Here is a 25,579-nt window from a genome sequence, read left to right as displayed (position 1 = left end):
TGCTTATGTGTTTATGTGCTTACGTGGAGTGAATTACAATTGTCCATGCATTAGGACGTGAGTGTTTAGTTTTGGCACAGTTGTGAATGTGCTAATGTTCTGTGTTACCTTTATTAGGATGTCAGGGCGAGGAAGAGGTGCTAGGCGTGGTAGACCTGCGAGGCAGGAAGTACCGTTACCGGGTGAGATTCCGGCGGTGCAGGAGGGAGTTGGCCAGGCCAATGTGGCCGAGCCAGCAGGTCAGCAGGCCATGGGTGCCTTGGCCAGAGAGATAGCAGGAGCTTTGGGTATTCTTAGAGCTGGGAATCAGGCAGCTGAGGCAGGGCCTTCTTTCTTGAAGAGGGAGTTTTTCCGGCCAAATCCGGATGAGTTTATCGGGGATCCGAAGGAGCCACTGAAGGCTGATGAGTGGCTAGAGCAAATGAGTAAGACGTTCCAGATGCTTGGCATCGAGGACGGAGCACTGAAAGTGACCTTGGCATCTTTCCAACTGAAGGGAGATGCGGGTCAATGGTGGAAGTACGAGAAGGCTCGTGTTGGTGGTACTTGGGAGGCGTTTGTGAATGCTTTTCAGGAGAGGTTTTTGTCTGCAGCAGCTAGGGAGAAGATGAGGGATCAGTTTAGCCGGCTTAAACAGCAGGGCTTGTCAGTGGCCGAGTTTGAGGCTACTTTTACCAGTCTGTCCAGGATTGCACCTGAACTGGTGGTGTCTGAGGAACACCGTTGCTATGAGTTTGAGCGGAAGTTGAGGCGGGGCCTCAAGTTGAGAGTTGGTGGGTCTTACATCCGAGAGTATAGACACCTGGTAGATGCTGCTGCTCATATGGAAATTATGATGCAGGAAGAGGAGGAAGAACAGAGGGGCTCCAAGAGGAGCCAAGATGGTCAGGGTGATAGCAGGAGACAGAGGGGTTATAACCCTCAGCAGTCTCAGGGAGCAGTTTCTAGATCAACCTTTCCAGTGCCGAGTGCAGGCTCAGGGAGAGGCAATCAGGGGGAGTTTTCTTGTTACAAGTGTGGCCAGCTGGGTCACAAGGTTTCTGTTTGCCCGTAGAAGGGTGGGGGTCAGAGAGCTGCTTCTTCTTCAGCTAGACCGCAGAGTCAGAGTTTGGGCAGGGGGCAACCATTGTCTTGTTATCAGTGTGGACAGCCTGGGCACCTGAAGAGGTTTTGCCCGCAGTTGAGTGCCACTTCGGGAGCGTCTGGTTCTAGGCAGACGCAGGGTTTTCAGCCAGCTCAGTCTGTGCAGGCCTCGAGGGCCAATCCGGGAGCTTCGTCATCCTAGTCTGTGCAGCAGTCTTTTGCTCCGAGAGGTGAGCAGGTAGGCCAGGGGCCTACGGGGCGCGTGTATGCTGTTACCGCGCAGGATTTAGTACCGGCTCCATCGGTAGTGAGAGGTACTTTTCTGTTTTGCAACTCAGTTGCTAATGTGTTGATTGACACGGGTGCATCTCATTCTTTTGTATCTGCTGTATTTGCATCTGTTTTGAAATTGGAGTTAGCACAGTTAGCATCTCCTATTTGTGTGGTATCGCCTTTGGGTGGTGAGTTGATCCTGAAACAGGGTGTTAGAGGTTGTGATATAGAGGTCGCCGACTATAGGCTTCCTTTTCCGTTTGTTGTCATGCCCATGAAGGGTTTTGATGTTATTTTGGGTATGGACTGGCTATCGTCATACCGGGCTGTTATCGATTGCTACCGCCAGAGGGTCACGTTATGTACCTTGAGCGGGGAGTGGTTCCATTTCTTGGGAGACCGGGTTGGTAGTGTTTTGCCACCGGGGTATGATTCGCGAGGGCGAAGTGAGCTTAGTGGTTTACTTGCTAGCTTTGAGAGTGGTGAGTGTGATGAGACCCAGATTGTATTGCCGAGGGTGGTTTGTGAGTATTCGGATGTCTTTCCCGAAGACCTTGTTAGTTTGCCACCTCACCGAGAGATAGAGTTCTCTATTGATCTAGTGCCCGGCACGGCGCCGATTTCTATGGCACCTTACCGTTTTGCTCCAGCAGAGTTGGTTGAGTTGAAAGTTCAACTCCAGGAATTGCTAGATAAGGGCTTTGTTCGCCCTAGTGTTTCGCCGTGGGGAGCACCGGCCCTCTTTGTTAAAAAGAAAGATGGTGCCTTGAGATTGTGTATTGACTAATGGAAGTTGAATCGGGCTACGGTTAAGAATAAGTATCCTATGCCCCGTATAGATGACCTGTTTGACCAGTTGAAGGGTTCCCGTTGTTTCTCTAAGATAGACTTGAGATCGGGTTACCACCAGTTGAGGGTCAGGGAGGAGGATGTTCCTAAGACGGCATTCCGTACGCGGTATGGCCATTACGAGTTTCTGGTGATGCCATTCGGGCTTACCAATGCACCGGCAGTCTTTATGGACTTGATGAACCGGATCTTCCGGGAATTCTTGGATCGCTTTGTAGTCGTTTTTGTGGACGACATCCTTATCTATTCGCCTTCTGAGGAGGAGCACGAGGCACACTTGAGAGTGGTGCTTGAGTTGCTTAGAGCCCATAGGCTGTATGCCAAGTTTGGGAAGTGTGAGTTCTGGCTGAGGGAAGTCAAATTCTTAGGCCACGTGGTATCCGGGGAAGGGGTGTCTGTTGATACATCCAAGATTGAGGCAGTGCAAGATTGGGCACAGCCTAAGAGTGTGTTTGAGATCCGCAGTTTTCTGGGATTAGCTGGGTATTATCGTCGGTTTGTGAAAGATTTCTCCAGGTTAGCGTCACCGTTGACTAGACTGACTTGGAAGGGAGTCAAGTTTGTGTGGAGTGAGACTTGTGAAAAGTCGTTCCAAGAGCTGAAAGTTAGATTGACCACTGCTCCGGTGTTGATTATTCCGGAGAGAGGGTTGGGTTATGCGGTTTATTGTGATGCCTCACGAGAGGGTTTGGGTTGTGTGTTGATGCAAGAAGGGAAGGTGGTAGCTTATGGTTCACGTCAGTTGAAAATACACGAGAAGAATTACCCTACACACGACCTAGAGTTAGCGGCTGTGATCTTTGCCTTGAAAATTTGGAGGCACTACCTTTATGGTGAGAGGTTCGAGGTATTCTCGGACCACAAGAGTTTGAAGTATCTGTTTACCCAGAGAGACTTGAATCTGAGGCAGAGGAGATGGATGGAGTTCATCGAGGATTATGATTTTGAGTTGCACTATCATCCAGGAAAGGCCAATGTTGTGGCCGATGTCCTTAGTAGGAAATCCATTAGTGATGTAGCTTGTATAGCCATCCGGGAATGAGAGATGTTGGGAGCACTTGGCGAGTTTGATTTGTTACTGGGCGAATCTGTTGAGGCTGCGGCCTTGTTTTCTGTTGTTGCGCAGCCTACACTTGTGACTAGAGTGTTAGAGGCACAGAGAGGTGACCTTGAGGTAGAATCCCTCCGAGAGAAGATCTCTAGTGGGAAAGTTGAGAAGGGTTTGACGGTGTATCCCGACCTGAGTGTGACATACCGAGACCGTTTGTTTGTGCCGGAGTCTTGCCGTGAGGAAGTACTCCGAGAGTTTCACCATTCGCGCCTTGCGGTGCATCCGGGAGGTACTAAGATGTATCAGGATTTGGGTCGCCAGTTTTGGTGGCGGGGTATGAAGAGAGATGTGGTTGTTTTCGTATCGAAGTGCCTTACTTGCCAGCAAGTGAAGGCCGAGCATCAGAGGCCAGCGGGTTTGTTGCAACCCTTGCCTATTGCCGAGTGGAAGTGGGAGCATGTCACTATGGACTTCGTTGTAGGTCTTCCGAGGACTCAGCGGGGTAGTGATGCTATTTGGGTGGTTGTAGACCGGTTGACTAAGTCGGCGCACTTTATTCCTATGCGCGTGAGAGATTCGGTAGATCATCTAGCCGACTTGTATATTCGGGACATAGTGAGATTGCACGGGGTCCCAGTGACGATCGTCTCGGATAGAGATCCTCGTTTTACCGCCAGGTTGTGGCAGAGTTTGCAGAGTGCCTTGGGCACTAAGTTGACCTTTAGTACGGCTTATCATCCTCAGACTGACGGGCAGTCCGAGCGTACTATCCAGATCCTCGAGGATATGCTTCAGGGTTGTGTCCTGGACTTCAGTGGGACGTGGGAGAGGCACTTGCCATTGGTAGAGTTTGCCTACAACAACAGTTTTCAGTCTAGTATCGGTATGGCACCGTTTGAGGCCTTGTATGGCCGACCGTGTAGGTCTCCAGTTTGTTGGGCCGAGGTGGGTGATACACCTTTGTTGGGTCCGGAGTTGGTTAGGGAGACGACGGAGAAAGTTGAGCTTATCCGTAGGAGGCTTGTTACAGCCCAGAGTCGACAAAAGAGTTATGCCGACCGTAGAAGGAGGCCTTTGGCGTTTGAGGTAGGTGATCATGTCTTTCTGAAGATATCACCTAGGTGAGGTTTGATGAGATTTGGGAAGAGTGGGAAGTTATCCCCTCGGTTTATTGGTCCTTTTGAGATCCTTGAGAGGATTGGCGAGGTTGCTTATCGGTTAGCCTTACCGCCGCAGTTGTCCGGAGTTCATGACGTGTTTCATGTGAGTATGCTTCGGAAGTATGAGCCAGATCCATCACATGTGTTGGATTGGACCGATTTAGAGGTAGGTGAGGATGCCTCGTATGAGGAGAGACCGGTTCGGGTCTTGGATAGGCAGGATCAGGTCCTGCGTGGCAAGACCATTCCTTTGGTGAAAGTCTTGTGGAAACATCACGGGGTGGAGGAAGCCACTTGGGAACGTGAGTTGGAAGTCCGCGAAAAATATCCGGACTTGTTTGTTGATATGTAATCTTGTATTTAAATTTTGAACTATCGTTGAACTTAAGAGCTTTTATATATGTCTTAAGTTGTGAAACATTGAAAATGTTTTGGTTTATTGGAAGTATGTTTTGGAACTTGCCTCATATGGAAGTTGAAAGTAACACTATATATGTTGAATATATTGTTGAAATTGGAAAGATAATGCGTAACGTTGATGCATGTTGAAAGTACATATGTTGTTTACATATTGTGAAATGCCTCTTGTTAAAGGAATGGAATGACCGGTAATGGGTCGACTTGTTGATTGTTAAAATGTAACATTGTTTAAAATGGAGAAAAACTTGTTTTTGAAAACTTGTGCTTAATTTCGGGGACGAAATTCTTTAAGGGGGGGAGGTTATAGCGATCCCGGGTTTACCCTTGTTGTACAGTGATCCGGACATGTGTCCGTGGATGTTGGTACTTGTTTATTATCTTGTTTGCATCCTCTTTACTTTGTATATTGAGTTATAGGATGTGTTGGGCAGGTTTGTTACAGGTTGGTTGTGTTTGGGAGCCTAGTGCTGCTGCCCATATTTTTGGACCTTCGCTCGAGCGAGGAGTTGGTCGCTCGAGCGAGAGTTGAGTTCGTGTCGGGTGGATCGAGCCAGAGTGGCTTCGCTCGAGCGAGCGATTGCGTCTGGTTCTGGACCTGAGAGTTGCATTTCTTGGCTCGAGCGAGTTTTCTTCGCTCGAGCGGTCTGGTTTGTTCTTCGCTCGAGCGAGAAGTCTGTCGCTCGAGCGTGCTTCTGGTTGCAGACCTGAGGGTTTGAGTTGTTGGCTCGAGCGAGCATTCTTTCGCTCGAGCGCACTTTTGAGTTTTTGGCTCGAGCGAGGACTTCTTGGCTCGAGCGAGAGTTTTCTGTGTCTGGTTGCTCGAGCGACAAAGTCTTCGCTCAAGCGAGCGTGTTTTATATCAGCGGACAGTAGCATTTTTGAACATCACTTTTTCACTTTCTTTTTCTTTCAAACCCTAGATTCGAGACTCTCTCTCTCTAAACTTACACTCTCTCTAAGATTTGATCTCCCTAGAGTGTGAATCTAGCCTAGGGCCTTTGTTAAAAAGATAGAGGGCGTTGAGAGCTTCGACTTAATCTGAAAAAGTTTGGATTTGGAACACGTTGATCTTCGAGTCTTCATCTCCTTTTTGGCTCAAACTTCGAGGTAGGGATATCCTACTCCTCTCTATGGATTTTGTCTTTAAATTTTAGTATTTTGAGATGTTGGGGTTGGTTTGGTAATTTGGTGAAAGTTTGGGGCTTTTGTGTTATTTTACAAAAGTTGGGGTTTTATTCATAATAAACCTAGATGCATGTTTGGCATAGAGAAATGGAATAAATGTTGAATCATTGGTGAAAATGGGACCTAAGGGTTGAAATGTTAATTATGGAAAATGACCTAATTACATTGTTTGATTAATTGGGATAATTAATTGTGAGAAATGAGGAAATGAAATGTTGATTGAATATCCATTGTGCATTTATTTTCTGTTTAGAGATAACTGCTTTGGGCTATCGGTGGAGGATAGTCGTGATTGTTGTAGACAATGCATGATGATTAGGCAAACGGAAACTAATCAATGGAATGTGTCATGGAATTTGATAGAATACATTAACTGTATGTATTGAGTGATTGTATATAGAACCAATATATTTGTATACGTTATGTGTAGAGGAGGAGATGGGGGATGTACTCCGCGGTTTAGGGGAAGATGGGGGATGTACCTCTAAACCGGATAGTATTGGGAGAAGATAGGGGATGAACTCCGTAGATACAGCTCATATGCTTGTCTAGAGAAGTGAAGATAGAGCTCATATGCTTATTTTTGTGAAGTGTGGATATAGCTTATATGCTTATCTGTGAATGTGGATATTGTTGTTATACATATCTGTTGAGAATGTGGATACAGCTTATATGCTTGTCTGTGAATGTGGGATATAGTTTTTATACATATCTGTTGAGATGATGATAGAGCTAATATGCTTATCTGTTGAAAAAGGGAAAATGAAAAGTAACTTGGACTCATAAGTCGTATGACATAAAATGAGATTTATGTGAATGTATCAGTGTTGGCCATCTATCAATTGCTAATCTTTTAGTCATTATTCATGGTTGGTTTAGTGTATTTCTACTGGGCTGTGGCTCACCCTATATGGGAATATCATTTTCAGGAACAGGTAGCATGCCACCTCCAAGGACATAGCTTGGGAGGCTGGAGGCGGACATACTTTTGTCGTTTTACTTTTTGATGTATTACATGTAAATTCAAGCCAAGGGCTTAATGTGTAATGAGTTAGTACTCTTTTGTTGTAAGCAAGTGTTAACTTGGAAAGCTGTAAGCCCATAGGGCATTTGCTTTTGTTGTTAACATGTAATACTTATGTAATGGAATTCTGATAAATGGAAGAATGTGAAACTTTTACATATTAATGCATGTCTTATTTGATGGGTTTAATGTTATTATTTTGAGGGCGTTACATATCCAGTACTTATTTTTCTTAAATCCCACATATAAGTAATTTTCCCTTATTGAAATCCACTTTTTCATGGGTCGGAGTTCGGGAAGCCGATGCCAAATTTCAAAGAAAACGAGGTAAATAAGATAATGTGTAATAATTTAGGGGGCTATTTTTTTTTATGAATATGTAGTAGTTTAGGGTTTATGTTACCTAAATGGGAAATTATAACATATACACCCTTGAAAGGGGCGCATTATATGCACCATTAATTATGTCATTTTCTTCTTTAATTATGATCAATTTTCTTCTTTAGTTATAATATTATTTTAGTTATGAGGCATAAATTCTTTAAGAGGGACTTACGTATAAGTCCTAAAAGGTGGACTTATTTTCTAATAAGTCCTATGATAATTAATGACTTTTCTCATCAAATACTATTAAAAAAGGTCACTAATTCTGTGATGACCGGGTATGATTGTCCGCCTCGTTTTCCTTTGTTTAACCTTGGGTTCACCTTGTTAGAGTATTGGGTTTAACCGCGAGTCTAGTTAACAGTTTGAGGTTTGTTGTATTTGAAAGGTTTTCTCAAAATTCTTGTCCTTATTTATTTTTGTGACAAGTTCCACAAGTTTCGAAAGGTACAGGGTTAAATTCGGGGTGTTCCGAGTCGAGCTGGGGTGATTTCGGGCTGAGAGGTTGAGCCGCACGTGCGGGGACCTTGGGCCGTACGTGCGAAAGAGGGGCCGCACGTGTGAAAGGTGAGGTTGCATGTGTGGAAAATAGGGAAAGTCTTGGGTTGCCTATCGCATAAAAGGCACGTGAAGAAGAAGGCATGGGGAAGGCCCCGCACGTGTGAGGGTGAGTGCTGCATGTGCGTGAGGCACGCTCTGCACGTACAGGAATGGGCGACGCACGTGCGGGAGACGCTGAGTCTGAAAATATTTTTTTTTTCTCCTTCTCTTGGGCTGAGTGTATATCATTTTATACATCTCCCTCTCTCTCTAAAAACCCTTTTCGCTTCCATCTCTCTACATTTCATACATCAAAACTCACTAGATCTTTGATTTCTCCAAATCCATAAACATTTTGACCCTTGTTTCTTGATCAAAGTTGGAAAACTCTTCGAGGGCTTCGTTGTGTGTGGTGGAGATCAGATTTCAACACCATCAAATTTAGGGCTTTCATCTATTTTATTTCAACAAGATTGAGGTAGGGATTTTCTTAGAGTTATATATATGTTTTTGCAAGATTCGTATTGTTTTGGAGCTTTTTGATGATATTAAGAAAATTTTGGTTTTTGGCTCAAGAGTGATAGAAGTTTTAAGAGTGGGTTTAATTTTTGACTCTGTCCAAACTAATTCTTGAGGGTTTCAATCACATTGTATGAGAAATGGTGCTTTGGGTAAGTTGCTTTGCAAAAGATAAAGGGATATCTCTTTTTGTCAAAACCCCAGAAACTTGAGATTTTAAAAAAGGTTGATAATCTAGTAAATTTTTGCTTGCTTATTAATATTCCATAATGAATGAAAGATTGGGAAATTTCTTATTTGATTTTGTGTTAAATGGTAAATTTTGTTGAATATGTGAAAGGATGAAATTTTGGGATTGATTATTGAAATTGTAGATATAGTCATGAAATGACTAATTTGTTAAGAACTCATGAAATGTGGTAATGTTGTTACTAATGATGAATCTTTATAGATATGTGGTAACCTTGTGACATGCATTGGAAAGGAAAAATGGAAATTTTGATCACAAATGGAGCATTTGTGTGGAGGTTTTGTAAATGATAGGATGTTGCATTGCACGGTTAATTGTTGCATTGGCACAGTTAATTGTTGCATTGGCACTTCAATACCTTGCTTGTTATAAGTATTGAATTGGAGTTTGAAACTTTGCATTGATAAAGAAATATTGAGAAATGAGTTTTGTTGAAGTGTTTTGGGATAAATACGTTGGTAAGTCCGGATAGGAGGTGTAGATGAAATTAATTAAGTTGACTTGAGTGTCTTGGGTGAAAGACCGAAAACACCCGTGGAGGAGGTACCACTTCCTTTCCGGTTAGCAACCGGTAAAGTGGGGTTTTGGTAGTGCTAGATATGCCTACTTACAGACACCAACCTAAGGATTACCTGAGTCGTATTTACTGTCCCTTTAAATAAAATTGTAAAATTTGAATTGTTGAGATTTCAAGTTATCATTGAGCATGATGATTTTCAAATGATGTAGAAATGTGACTTTCTTTTAAAGCATAGCATGGCATGTGCATATTATATTGCGGAGCTTGTATAAAATATATATACTTTGTTAAGAAATTTCTACTGGGCCTTGTGCTCACCCCTATGGGATTTTGGTGCAGGAAAGGACGTGGTGGTTCCGCCAAGTTAGGTCATGGACATATGTGTTGGGAGCATAGGGCTCTTATTTTGTTGTGGCATATTTTGTTAGCCAAGGGCTATACCTGTTTGGGTCCGAGAGATCATTTTTGTGTAACTAGGCTTAAGCCTTGGAATATGTAAGCCTTTGAGGGCATTTTATTTTTTATTTTTTGGATTTGACGTTCTACATACTATAGATTCATGTATATGATATCATTGAATGTATAATTCGCATGTGGGACTATTTTGTACAAACCTTAATGATCAATGATGTAAAGGTTGAAGAATCACTCCTTCTCTTATAATGAATGTTAGTTGATGTAATTATATGATATTATTATTTTTGGGGTGTTACAACTTAGTATCAAAGCTACCAAGTTTAAATACTTGGGACTCGTGGGAGTGGTTGTTTTACCACAATGGGTTTATTTCGCATGATTAGTAGATGTTTTGTATTTTGTGACTATGTGATAACATGCTTATATGACTAAATGGGTATGGGATTGGACTTTTGGGATGTTGTTTGCACCTATTAAATTCATTGAGGTCATAAGGGTACTTGATCAATACTCATTCTACTAAGAATTCTTGATTTTTCATGGGACGACTTTCACCACAAAAGAATAATCCATATGTGCTTACATGACTAAGTGCTTATGTGAAGTGGAATTGAATTGTTTGTATGGTAGAGAAATATATGAAATTGTTGTAGTCAAACGTATGAGGCAAGTTGCGAGCACATTTGAGATTATGTGCTAAATTGTTTACCTTGTTCCTTAATTAGGATATTAGGGAGGGGTCAAGCCTGTGGTGGTAAAGGTGGGAGGCGTGGTAGAGCTCGCAGGGGTGTGCATGAAATACCAGTCCATGAGGTTCCGATGTAAAAGTAGGGGTTCGGCCAAGCTAATGCGGCCGGGCAAGCGCGCCAAGCTAATGTGGCCGAGCAAGTGGGACAAGCAGAAATTTCGAGGCAAGCGGGTCAAGCTGCAATGGGGGCCCTAGCTCGAGAAATGGCGGGCTTTGAGCGAATCGATGAACATATTGAGGGCGGAGAACCAAGCTCGAGAGAATGCCATAGAGACAAGGGCGAGTTTTCTCACTAGGGAGTATTTGTGGGCCAAACCGAATGAGTTTCATGGTGGTCCCGAGCCCAAGAAAGCAGATGACTAGCTTGAACAAATGGTGAAGACATTTGAGATGCTTCACATTGAAGATAGCGAACTTAGGGTGACTCTAGCAAGCTATTACCTCAAGGGGGATGCGGGCCAATGGTGGAAAGACGCCAAGGGTCGAGTGGAGCCAACATAGGAAGCATTTGTGATTGCTTTTGAAGACAAGTACCTACCTCCTACTGCTAGGGAGAGATTGAGGCAGGAGTTTCAGGACCTCAAACAACTTAACCTGTCCGTGGCTGAGTTCGAGGTGGCCTTTACTAATTTGTCCCGATTTGCACCGAAGTTGGTGGCAATGGAGGAATGCTGTTGCATAGAATTTGAAAAGAGGTTGAGAACTAAGATCTTGTTCAAGGTTGCCAGGAATATGATCTGGAACTATGATTCTCTTGTGGAGGCAGCGGCGGCACATGTGGAGATCATAGTACAAGTCGAAGAGGAAAGAATTCGGGGTTCAACGTCTAGGGGTCACAAGTCACAGAGAGACTATAGACCTAACAAGAAGAGTAGGAACAATTTTTCATCCCAGTCTAAACCACAACAGTCTAGATCCACTTTTCCATTATAGGTCTGGGAAAGAGCGCATCGGGTGATTTCTCGTGTTTCAAGTGTGGCCAACCGGGTCGCAAGGCCTTTGTATGACCACAGAAGGGGGGAGGACAGCAGATGTTGCCACCAGCACCACCTAATTGATCCCAGAGTCAGTCTCAGAGTAGAGGACAAGAACTTCCTTGCTTTCAATGTGGTCCGCCAGGGCACATGAAAAGAGTTTGCCCACAGTTAGGAGGTGTATCTAGTGCATCAAGGTCAAGGAAGACATAGAGCCACCAGCAGACTCATTCAGTTTAGACTTCACGAGCTAATCAGGGAGCCGTTTCAGCTCAATAGTGTAGCAGGCCTATGCTCCGAGAGATGAGCAGGTTGATCAGAGGCCACAGGGACGCATATATGCTGTTACCGTGCCAGAGCAGTTACTAGGATCCTCAGTTGTGAAAGGTATTTTTGTTGTGTGTAATTCTTTGGCCAATGTGTTGATAGATCCGTGTGCGTCTCATTCATTTATATCTACTGCATTTACTTCTGCATTGGGATTAGAGGTGGCACGGTTAGCGTCTTCGCTCATAGTAGAGTCACCAGTTGGGGGTACAGTTGACTTAGACCGAGGGTGTCGTGGTTGTGAGATAGAGGTTGTTGGGCGTCGACTTTCGTTTGCTTTTGTATTGCTAGACATGTCGAGTTTCGATGTTATTCTAGCATGGATTGGTTATCTTCGTACCGAGCTGTGATTGACTGTTACCATCAGAGAGTTATAGTGTGCACCTTGGGTGGTGATTGTTTTTATTTTCTGGGGGACCAGGTTGATAGGGTCTTGTCGCTAGTTTTTGACCCTCGTAGTAGGAGCAAGCTTAGTGACGTTTTTGCAACTATCTTGGATAGTGAGAGTGACGAGGCCCATATTGAGTTGCCAAGGGTAGTTTGTGAATACGCGGATGTTTTTCACGAGGATCTTACCAGTTTGCCACCCCACCGGGAGATCGAGTTCTCTATTGACTTAGTGCCTGGCACGTCACTGATTTCCATGGCACCGTATAGATTTGCACCTGCCGAATTGCATGAGTTTAAGATTCAACTCCAAGAGCTTTTAGATAAGGGCTTCATTTGTCCTAGTACATCGCCTTGGGGAGCGCTGGCTCTCTTTGTGAAGAAGAAGAATGGATCATTGTGATTGTGTATTGATTACCACAAGTTGAATCGGGTTACCGTTAAGAACAAGTGTCCTCTACCCAAAATGGATGATTTGTTTGACCAACTTAGAGGGTCTCGTTGCTTCTCGAAGATAGATTTGAGGTCGGGGTATCATTAGTTGAGAGTCCAGGAGGAGGACATATAGAAAACGGCCTTTTGCACGCATTATGGCCACTACGAATTCCTTGGAATGCCTTTTGGGTTAACTAATGCACTGACTTCCTTTTGGATTTGATGAACCAAATTTTTTCAGAATACTTGGATCGTTTCGTGGTCGTTTTTGTGGACAACATCTTAATTTATTCAACCTCCAACAAGAGGCTCACTTGCGGGTAGTGCTTGATTTGCTTAGAGAGCACCAGTTGTATGCAAAATTTGAGAAATGCGAGTTTTCGTTAACCAAGGTGAAGTTTTAGGGGCATGTGGTGTCGAGAGAGGGAGTAACTGTAGATTCCTCAAAGATCGATGCCGTGCAGGATTGGGGGCAACCCAAAAATGTTTTTGAGATCTGGAGTTTCTTGGGATTGGCGGGGTATTATCGACGTTTTGTAAGAGACTTCTCTAGACTAGCCACGCCTTTGACTAGGTTGACTAGAAAAGGTGTCAAATTTGTGTGGAGTGAGGCTTGTGAAAGGTCATTCCAAGAACTCAAAACTAGATTGACTACCACACCAGTCTTGATAATTTTGAAAAGAGGTTTGGTTTACACCGTTTATTGTGATACATCTCGGGATAGGCTTGGCTGTGTCTTGATGCAAGGGGGAAAGGTTGTGGCCTATGTTCCATGACAATTGAAAACTCATGAGAAGAACTACCCCACCCACGACTTGGAATTAGCTACGATAATTTTTGCCTTGAAAATTTGGAGACATTATTTGTATGGTGAGAAGTTTGAGGTTTTCTCCAATTATAAGAGTCTAAAGTATTTGTTTCCCAAAAAGACTTGAATTTACGCCAATGGAGGTGGATGGAATTTATGAAGGATTATGACTTTGAGTTAAACTATCATCCGGGGAAGGCCAATGTAGTGGCCGATGCTTTGAGTCAGAAATCGGTGAGTGGCTTGGTTAGTGTGGCCATTCGGGAATGGATTATGCTTGGTGATATCGGCAAGTTTGATTTGCACTTGGGTGAGTCTGGTGAGAGTGCAACATTGTTCACTTTGAGTGCTCAACCTACCTTGATTAGTAAGGTCATAGAGGCACAACGAGGAGACCGTGAAATAGAGTCAATTCGTGATAGAATTTCCAACGAGAAGGAAAAGAAGGGTTTGAACATTCACTCGGATCTAAGTGTACGTTATCTAGACCGTTTGCTTGTACCAGAATCTTGTAGAGAGGATGTACTTCGGGAGCTCCATCACTCACGCCTTGCAATACATCTGGGAGACACCAAAATGTATCATGATCTTACTCGTTAGTTTTGGTGGAGGGGCATGAAGCGGGATGTCGCTTTATTTGTATTGAAGTGCCTTACTTGTCAACAAGTGAAGGCCGAACACAAAAGACCAACGGGTTTGCTACAACTCTTACTAATAGCCAAGTGGAAATGGGAGCACATTACCATGGATTTTTTAGTTGGACTTCCTAGAACACAGCAAGGCAATGATACCGTTTGGGTGATTGTTGATAGGTTGACTAAGTCTATGAATTTCATTCCAATAAGCACCGACGACTCAATTGAGCACTTGGCAGAGTTGTACATTAGAGAGATAGTTTGACTTCATGGGGTTCCCATAACCATTGTATCGGATAGAGATTCTCTTTTTATTGCCCAATTGTGACAAAGCCTTCAAGAGGCATTGGGAACTAAGTTGACCTTTAGCATCACTTACCACCCTCAAACTGATGGGCAGTCGGAGCGTACCATTTATATTTTGGAGGACATGCTTAGAGCTTGCATCCTTGATTTCAAATGGTCTTAGGAAAGGCACTTGCCATTGATTGAGTTCGCCTATAACAACAGTTATCAAGCTAGCACTGAGAAGACACTTTTTGAGGCCTTGTATGGCCGACCTTGTAGATCACTGGTTTGTTGGGCCGAGGTGGGTGATGCACTGTTGTTGGGTCCAGAAATTGCTAGAGAGACGACTGAGAAAGTAGCTCTCATTAGGAAGAGGTTGGCTACGGCTCAAAGCAGACAAAAGAGTTATGCTGATAAGAGGAGATGACCTTTATCTTTTGCAGTCGGTGACCATGTGTTCCTTAAAATCTCGCCAAGACGGGGTTTGATGAGATTTGGTAAGAGTGGTAAATTGTCTCCAAGGTACATTGGGCCTTTTGAGATATTTGAGCCAATTGAGGAAGTGGCATACCGGCTAGCTTTACCACCACAACTTTCGGGGGTTCACAACGTGTTTCATGTATCTATGCTTAGGAAATATGAGTCCGACCCTTCTCATGTAGTTGATTGGGCTGATTTGGAGGTAGATGATGATCCGTCTTATGAAAAGCGACCGGTTCAGATACTAGATACCTGGGAGCAAGTGTTATGGGGTAAAACTATACCGTTGGTAAAGGCATTGTGGAGACACCATGGGATTGAGAAAGCAACGTGGGAATGGGAGGCGGAGGTCTGCTCCAAGTATCTGTATTTATTTGAACATGCTTAAGTTGCTTTTCATTGATATTGTTCTCTAGCATTGAGGGAAATGTATTGAAATTGTTAATTACATGTTGTTATGTATATTGTTATTCTAAGCACGAGATTATTGTGGGTTAATACTACTGTTATTGGAAATCTTCATGCTTATGTTTATCTTAAACGATTATTGTTAATGAGATAGTTGTGATTATGATGGTGAGATTTGGTTGTGAATTAATGTTGTGGTTTGGGAATATAATAGCGTGGTTTTAATCGCTTGAAGCCCGTTGTTTGGATAGTTTGATTTAATTTTGGGGACGAAATTTCCTATGTGGGGAGGTTGTGATGACTGGGTATGATTGTCCGCCTCGTTTTCCTTTGTTTAACCTTGGGTTTGCCCTGTTAGAGTGTCGGGTTTAACCGAGAGTCTAGTTAACGGTTTGAGGTTTGTTGCATTTGAAAGGTTTACTCAAAATTCTTGTCCTTGTTTATTTTTGGGGCAAGTTCCACATATTTTGGAAGGTACGGGGTTGAATCCGGGGTGTTCCGAGTCGAGCTGGGGTGATTTCGGGTTGAGAGGCTGAGTCGCACGTATGGGGGCCTCGGGCCGCTCGTGCGGGAGGTGAGGCCGCACGTGCAGAAAACAGGGAATGTCTTGGGTTGCCTACTACATAAAAGGCACGTGGAGAAGAAGGTGCGGAGAAGGCGCCGCACGTGCCGGGGTGAGCACTGCACGTACGGGAGGCACACTTCGCACGTGCAGAAGGCACTGAGTCCGAAAATTTGCTCTTTTTTTTTTCCCCCTTATCTTGGGCTGAGTGTTTATCATTTTATACATCTCCCTCTCTCTCTAAAAACCCTTTTCGCTTCCATCTCTCTACATTTCCTACGTAAAAACTCACTAGATCTTTGATTTCTCCAAATCCATAAACATTTTGACCCTTGTTTCTTGATCAAAGTTGGAAAACTCTTCGAGGGCTTCGTTGTGTGCGCTAGATATCAGATTTCAACACCATCAAATTTAGGGCTTTCATCTATTTTCTTTCAACAAGATTGAGGTAGGGATTTTCTTAGAGTTATATATATATATATATATGTTTTTGCAAGAATAGTGTTGTTTTTGGAGCTTCTTGATGATATTTAGAAAATTTTGGTTTTTGGCTCAAGAGTGATAGAAGTTTTAAGAGTGGGTTTAATTTTTGACTCTTTCCAAACTATTTCTTGAGGGTTTCAATCACATTGTGTGAGAAATGGTGCTTTGGGTGAATTGCTTTTCAAAAGATGAAGGGATGTCTCTTTTTGTTAAAAACCTAGAAACTTGAGATTTTAAAAAAAGTTGAGAATCTTGGAAATTTTTGCTTACTTATTAATTTTCCATAATGAATGAATGATTGGGAAATTTCTTATTTGATTTTATGTTAAATGGTAAATTTTGTTGAATATGTGAAAGGATGAAATTTTGGGATTGATTGTTGAAATTGTAGATATAGTCATGAAATGACTAATTTGTTGAGAACTCATTAAGTGTGGTAATGTTGTTACTAATGATGAATCTTTATAGATATATGATAACCTTGTGAAATGCATTGGAAAGGAAAAATGGAAATTTTGAGCATAAATGGAGCATTTGTGTGGAGGTTTTGTAAATGATAGGATGTTGCATTGCATGGTTAATTGTTGCATTGGCACTTCAATACCTTGCTTGTTATAAGATTGAATTGGGGTTTGAAACTTTGCATTGATAAAGAAATATTGAGAAATCAGTTTTATTGAAATGTTTTGGGGTAAATTATTAGTTTGACCACTAATTTGCCCATTATTTTGTTCATCAGTTTGCATAGACAGTTTATCTCGAGCCAATCTCTGTTGAAGAAAATTTATGTTTTCTTTAGCCTACCTTATGACAAGTGGTTGATAAGAGCTCATTCGATCCAAAAAGGATATTGTCCATCTTTCCATTGCATACATTAATCGTTGTCCCATAACATCAATCAATCCTCACCATGGAATCATTGGTTGGGTAGAGGGAACAATTGAAGGTCTAGTTTCATGGCCATGTCCAATATTTTGGACGTGTATTGCATATCCTGAAGTGTTGGTCCCTTCAACCACTTGTGTAGAAGCACTTGGAGCAAGCATATACATGGGATGTGATACTACATTATCATCTAGCTTTTGTCTGTGTAATAATCCGACCCTCTCATATGCTTAAACTACCTCATTATATGTGTGTTTACGTGTTTGATGTGAAATTCTATATTTGAATGTGTGAATTACTAGTTTATAAATTTTATATATCGGTTATGAGAAAATCTGTTGAAATTATGACCTTTGGACTGGAAATTGGAAGCCTTAGAGGCAAGATAAACCGGAATTGACTTTACAGTTATGATTAGCATGATTTTTAGGACATTATATGAAGTTTTGTAAAAATTTGACTCGTAACAAATTAATTGGAATTATTTAGGCTTAATTCTTAATTAAACCTATCTTAGACTCATAACACAAGTCTTGATAGATATAAGAGTCACTTATATGAGCCTTAGAAGACTTGGCCTCAATAAGCACTAAAAATTCTCCTGGAGAGTTTCTACCGAAGGGAAGAAGAGAAAAGAGAGAGAGGAAAAAGAGATCAACCAAGAGCTTGGAGATTGAAGATTTTGGAAGGGGATTTAAAGAATAGCGTTCAAGGTAAGTGTAAACCAACTAAAATACCCTAAATCTCTCTTCAATTGATTAGCTTCAAGTCCTAAAATGAAGTTTTTTTATACTTATATAATTTAGGGTTTTGGAGCTAATCATCTTGCTCAAGTAAATATCCATGGAAGTCATAAAGATTCATTGTATTTGTTTGATTGAGAGTTGATCCTTGTATTTTGAGTTAGCTTGAGAGGAATTACCTTCTAATCTTTAGTTTTTGCATGCTTTGAACTCATATATGTATATATGTTTGTATATGTTTTGATAGACCATGAAAAGATGAAGCTTTGAACTCATATATGTATATATGTTTGTACATGTTTTCATAGACCATGAAAAGATGAAGAAATGAAAGAAATGTGGCAAATTGAGTTGTATATATCCCATTAAAATGAGTTATGATCTAGTTGAGATTGAGATTTATGTTTATTATGTTCACATGTCATGATGTTGAAGTGAATTTGCTTGTATTAAACCTTAGAAATGTGTTTGCAAAGTTTGATTTTTGATGAATTTCGGATTGCATAAATAGAGCCCAGAACTACACGTGCAGGGCTCATGGCCGCATGTGCGGGGCTTATAGCCGCACGTGCAGAAAATAGGGAGGCAAGTTGTGCAATCTGAAATAAAAGCACGTGCGGAGCCGCACTTGAAGCACACCTCTCCGCATGTACGATGGGGGACTTCCGTACATGCAGCCAGTGGGGAAAAATTCTATCAACTTCTTTTACTCTTTTTGACCCTCTGAATCTGTTAATGTGTATATTTGATCCTTCTGAATGCTTACAATTGAATAGGAATTAAACGAATCAGACAAATGATTAAAGAGAAAAGGCTAAGGAAAAGTGAATTACTTACAAGTTGTGTGCTATGTGTAGGTCACATGAAGGAAGGAACCGTTGCAGGACCACATCACAGTAAGTAATAGTAATGTAACGATATGTTTTATCTACGTATTGCGATTATGATTTATATGTGTTTTTGCTTGTGAATGGCATACGTTATATACGTTGTGTTGTGATTGGAATAACTGGAATGATTGAACAATGGCACATGAAATGAACCCGAGGTCGTTTTGTTTCTGTTATGAATGATGGGCCTGAGGCCGTTATAATGTGAACTACTTATGACTTACAACCTTAAAGCTGACGGAGATGGAGACATGCCGATATTCCATCTACCTATAAGGATATAGATTATTTATGACTCATGGCCTAAGGCCGAGGGAGATGGAGACATGGCGATGTTCCATCCACCCTATAATGTTCCAAACAGCTATTGATATGTTGGTCCCAAGGCTGTTCCGTCTTATGTGGGCCTGTAACTCGACTTTATGTGCTCCTTTCGGATACAACTAGCCCTATAGTTCAGACTCCCGCGGTTCTGAATCTGATCTCACAAGTGCAATGTGAAATAGATAAACACCAAAGAGTCCAAATCCGGCAAATCTTTTGGAAAATTGATTTTGAATCAAAATGCCAAAAATAGACTGCTTTGCCAGATACAAAATCGCCACCTAAATATTTTGAAAAATTTAGAAAACCCATGACTCGTGCCAAAGGCTACGTGCCCATCATCACCAAGATTGTCTCAGCTCGGGAACTTAGGTACGAAAGGGGAAGGTCATGATTTGAGCACCCCCACTCGCCTGATGAAAGATCGGCCTGTACTAATCATGATGTGAATCTTATTTACATTATATACTCTTGTTCCGATTATTAGGCTAACATTACTATGTGATGCACAAAAAATTTTAAACTAATTTGCAAAAATTGGAACACTTTGAATCACGTATGTTTTTTGAAAATTGTTTCGAATATGTATCACTTGAAAAAGTGATCTCATATGAACATTACTCAAATTATTCCAATTCAAGCAATTAGCTTTTATCCACAGGCATTCAAGCAATTTATCACTTAAGCACTTAGCCTCATGGCAGGCATACTAGACATGGCAACAATCACACTCATGTAATATGCTAAAGCACAAAAATCTCACCTCGTACTCCAAGGCAAGCCTAAAAGAAACAAAAGAGTTAGAAAACATGTATGCTCCTAACTAATACAACATGACTAATGCAACACATGCGGTTTGTAACTAATAGGCTCGGCTACTAATTATGTCATGTGAGTCAATTTGATAGAATGTGGTTTAAACACGTATTCAACAGAGTATGTAAACCACAATGCTTTGTTAGAATGATGAACTGAGCCTCGATGCATGCAAAAAAAGTGGATGTAAACATGGAATATGCTAAAAGAAACATGATGTTCTAAACTACCCATTATAAGCAAGTAAATAAAAGAGAGAAAGACGTGGGGTTAGAAGACATGCACATTATTATAAGCTTGGCCCTCACGCAGGAGGGTCCGAATGAATGAACTGGCTAATTAATTACCTAATTAACTAACCATTACAAACCGAATTAAACAAACTAACTATACTAGCTAATTATCACAACACCACAATTAATTACTCTAGCAAACTATTACAAATTGGAACTAACTAATTAATTACACTAATTAATTAATTACAATTAACAACACAAATACAACCAAAGAAATAACTAAGCTAAGTAATTAACTACTCTAACTAATCAGCCTCGGGAAGGGAGGAATGCTTATGCATGCATGCGGATTTCCACCGGAAAAAGCCCATTGTTTTGCTACCAGAATACCTCTGTTGCACAGTTGAAAAATTGTACTATTTTTTCACCTCAGCCTCTGCTCTGCTCTGCTGGAAAAAGGACACTGCCTGGCTAAAAAAGTGGCCGACAACCCAGAAGTAGTGGCCGGCACGCCACTAATAGTGGGTTGTCGTCCAGGAAAAGTAGCATGCTAGCCATTGATGTTGGTTATTTCCTGCAGCAACAGAGGACAAACAGAGCACAAACTAGAGTATTCTCAGGGAATGTTTGTCCACCCTGCCTCTCCTTATCAACAAACAGGTCAAAGGAGGGGTATGCTTAATTCGCAAACCATCAATCGACGCAATCTCATTGCATGACGACTTATGAACCAAAGGACACAATTTCAATAAATGCATAACAAAAGACCAACAAAACCTCCTCCCTTTCATGGATTGATAAAGAGAAGTGGTTGACCTTGAAAACTTGAACCATTTCATTGCTAGCAAGTATGAAATGACCCGAGTTTCTATATGTTCAATTAACGTTCGATTAAACACAAAACCTTACTATCTTGCATCACTTTTAGTCCCAATTTTGTTACTTTATTCCAATTACTGTCCATTATTTAATTCATTTAGTCCAATAATGATCCTTAAGTCCACTAAAGGAGGGAAGTATCAAACCATGGGTTGGTTTAAGCATGATAGAGATGTCATGCCGTTGGTAATGAACTCCCAAAAGGATTAAACCATTAAGCATATTACCTCTACCTCAAGCTTAAACAAGCAATTAGTTTGAAACAACTCTCGAAGCAAAGAAAAAAGCCAAGAAATGAGAGAGGTTTCAGAGGTGATTAGAGATGAATACAAGTATGGAAAGCAAAAAATAAACACTATCAACTCAAATAGGTTGGTTATAGCGATCTTGGTTCTTCTTTCTTTGATTGTTGTATCCGGACTTAGGTTCCGTGGAGTTGGTTATTGTATATATGTTGTTGTCATCCCTTAATTCCTTTTATTTGAGTTTTAGGATATGTTAGGCGTGTTTCGAACAGGTTAGTTGAGCTTTATTCCCATTCCTTGTTGCCCAAATTTTTGGTGGTCTGCTCGAGCGGGTCCCTTTGCGCTCGAGCGGAGTTTTCACACTCTCAGCATTTTGTGCCTCTGCAAAACTTCTGCAGGTGCGTTTTTCACACTCGAGCGGATTTCCCTACGCTTGAGCAAGTGGCGCTCGAGCGGATACCTTGGCACTCGAACGGGTGTTCAATGTCTGTAAAAGTTCTGGATGAGTGTAATCTACGCTCGAGCGGGTTTTCCTTTGCGCTCGAGCGGGTGTGTTTTGCAGTTATGTCTTGACGCTCGAGTGGACATCTTTGCGCTCGAGCTGGTTCAGTTTTTGTGCTTGACGCTTAAGCGTTCTATTCTCCGCTCGAGCGGACTAGTCGTATATCAGTTGACAGCTGGGTGATTTTGAATCACTTTTTACACTTTCACTCTCTCTCTTACGTTCTAAAAATCGATTTTGAGAGCTCCTCTCTCTAAAAACTCAACTTCTCTCTAGGGTTTGATTTAGTTAGAGTGATCTCCTATCCTTGAGCCTTTACAAAAAGTGTAGAGCTTAGTGTGGGCTTCCTATCAATCCGAGCATCTTGGGTTTTGGAGCATTTCGGGATTTCTTCATCATCCCCATTGGGTTCCATCTCTTGATGTAGGGATAACTACTCATCCTTATGTACTTTAACATAGATGTTGAGTTATTTGTATAGATGGTTTGATTTGGGAAGTTAGGGTTTGTGATGTGTTATATTGAAAAGAGGGGTTTTATCCTTTTGACTCATATACATATATTTTAGGTCTTAAAAAGAGATTATTGATGTTGTTAATAATATTTGAGCCTTTGGGTCAATATTGAGAAAAAATGGGGAAAATGCCATATTTGGGTATATTTGGGTCATTAGTGTAATTAATGACAATTATTATGAAAATATGAAATTGAGTTGGAAATAATAAAATCGGCTCAATATGAGATAGAATGGTGGAGTTGGATCTATTAATCACTCACTTTGAAAATGTTGAGATTGTATATCTGTTGAGGCATTTATTATCTGTTTTAGAAATAACTACTTTGGGCTATCGGTGGAGGATAGTCTTGATTGTTGTATACAATGCATGATGATTAGGCAAATTAAAACTAATCAAATGAATTTGTCATCGAATATGAAAGTTGGAATAATACATCAAATGTGTGTATTGATTGATTATGCATATGATATGTGTTTATATGCATTGTGTTGCATGGGAGGAGATAGGGGATGTACTCCACGGTTTAGGGGAAGATAGGGGATGTACTCCTAAATCGGATGTTATTTGGAAGGAGATAGGGGATGAACTCGATTGATACAGCAAATCTGTGTATCTATTGAAGTGTTGATACAGTAAATCTGTGTATCATTTGTGAAGTATGGAAGTGTTTTGTGTAATGTTGATACAGCGAATATGTGTATCTATTGAAATGTTTGGAAGTATTGTTGATATGAGATCTAATCTCACTGAAATAGTTTGGCCAGGTTCTGAGCCACAGTTATGAAATTGAGAATTGGATAAGAAATGGAAAATGAAATGAAACATGGACACATTTGTCATGTAATTGTAATGGGTTATGAATTGATTTATGTGAGTTAAACATTTATCAAGTGCTAACATTTTAGTTATGGTTCATATTATGTTTCGCATATCTCTACTGGTTGTTGGCTCACCCTATATGGGACATCATTTTCAAGTACAGGTATTATGCCACTTCCAAGGACGTAGCTTGGAAGGCTTGAGGCTGTGGGGCTCTTTTTGTTGTTTTTGTTGTATTACATGTATATCAAACCAAGGGCTTACTTTGTATAGAGTTAGTACTCTCTTTTTTTTGTAACCAAGTGTTAACTTGGAAAGTTGTAAGCCCGTAGGGCATTTACTTTTGCTGTCAACATGTAATACTTTTGGACTAAATACTCTGATTAATAGAAATATGTTTATTTCTCTTATGTATATGGATGTCATGAATGCATGATTTATGGGTTTATTTTGAGGGCATTACAGTGGCTAAGGCCTAAACCACCAAACCTATGAGGACTGTTACACTACAAGCCTACAATACAAAGCATGAATGAAGCTAGCTCATAAAAAACTCCTAAAATAATCCAAAAAAGTGCTGGAATTAAGATAAAAACAACTAAAACAACTAGCTAAAAAATTGAGATATCAAAACTAGCACACAAGCACAAGGAGGGGAGGCTAACCCCTCCACTTTTAGGATTTCAAAACATGATTTTTGCTTCTGGAAAACCTCTGAAAATCAGTGGTAAAAAGCTCAAAAAAAGGTGATGAGAAGGTGGGAAACACAAGGGCAAAGGCCTTAGAAGCAAGGTTCAAACAAGTGTTATCAACCTCTCTACCTTTTAATGGCCTTAAACCACAAGTTTCAGCCCAAAAACATAGGTAATAAACAGCTCAAAAATAGTAAGAAATGATAGAAAACAAGTAGTGTAAAGATGGTACAAAAAGCACTAGAAGGTATACCTCTTGAAAAAGAATGAACCCTTGAGTTACAAACCACCAATTTCGCCCTCTCAAGGGCCTCAAGAGCTAAAATTCAAGCCTAAATCACCTTAGCAAGGAACTCTCTAGGTTTGGTTTAGAGTGTTTGAGCAAAGGCTATGTAAGTTGCAAGAGAGAGAGAGAGAGAGAGAGAGAGAAAGAATTGTAAAGAGAGAATTTTGCTCTTCCAAAAATATTTTCTCACTCCTCAATTTTTCCAACCTTGAAACCAAGAGGGGAGGTCATCTATATATAGAAAACCATATGTCCATCTCGAAAATATCTATATACATACAGCTGGAATGGTACATGCACATGAGGGGACAGTAGACAGAAAATATCTGAGTTTTTGCAGTAGTGGTCGGCAGGTCCCTGGAGGCACAGGCCCAAAAACCACTGCTTTGATCCAAAACAAAGCACAAGGTTTGAAGGTTCAAAACTGAAGTTTCCTATTGTGGAAGTCAAGCATTCGAAAAGCATACTCATTCATCATTGAGTGATCAATAAGTGGCGCCCAAGTCTTAAGGGCCGTAAAAAATGGGGTGTCTACAGTTGCCCATCTTTGACAGAGCTCGAAGTCATAATATGACGTGAGTGAATGTCAAAGCCCGATGATGACCCATTTTGACAAGGCTATAAGACTTGGGCGAACAATCAAGACATAAATAAAATTGGTTGAGCCCACAAACTACCTATGTGTCCCTTTGTAGGGAATCAAACCAGTGTGGTTTTGGGACAGGATGCAAATAATATGTATGAAAAATACTTTGAAAGCTGGACTCACACGCTCCCCGAGGCCGGCGATTTTGAAAACTCATGATCATGTAAGATGATACAATAAGTAATAACAGATGCGATAAGCAATAACAAGATAACAACATATGAATGAATGAGCTTCAATCTTAAATTGAAATAGCTTCCACGTTGGAAAAACTAAAAGCACGTACTCTAACCATGTCGAAGGCATGAGAAGATGAGAGAAAAATCACTCAGGGTTGCGTTTCACACGCCCTGAGATACTCTAATCATGCTGAATCATGAGGAGGGAGAAAAACTGCTCAGGGTCACGTTTCACGCGTTCGGAGATAAAAACAGCTCAGGGTCGCGTTTCACGCGTTTTGAGATACTCTAATCACGCTGAAATCATGAGAAGATGAGAAAAACCGCTCAGGGTTGCGTTTCACACGTCCCGAGATAAAACCACTCAGGGTCGCATTTCACATGTCCTGAGATACTCTAATCATGTTGAAATCATGAGAAGAGGAGAAAAACCACTCAGGGTCACATTTCACGCATCTTGAGATAAAAATCGCTCATGGTCACGTTTCACGCATCATGAGATAAAAGCAAAAGGAACGAGATTGTACCACAAATACATAATGTAGTGAAAGTGTGCGATAAATGCATAAGGTGAACAAGTGCGATAGATGCACAAAGTGAACAAGTGCGATAGATGCACAATGTGAACAAGATTACAAATCAATATAGTGACAACGCATGTTCCATGCATGATAGACAACCGACGTATGATGTTAATTGAAAGCATGCT

This window comes from Camellia sinensis, chromosome 11, assembly GCF_055761805.1.
Source record: "Camellia sinensis isolate YWXY chromosome 11, ASM5576180v1, whole genome shotgun sequence".
Classification (NCBI taxonomy): domain Eukaryota; kingdom Viridiplantae; phylum Streptophyta; class Magnoliopsida; order Ericales; family Theaceae; genus Camellia; species Camellia sinensis.
This window is presented reverse-complemented; position numbering follows the sequence as displayed.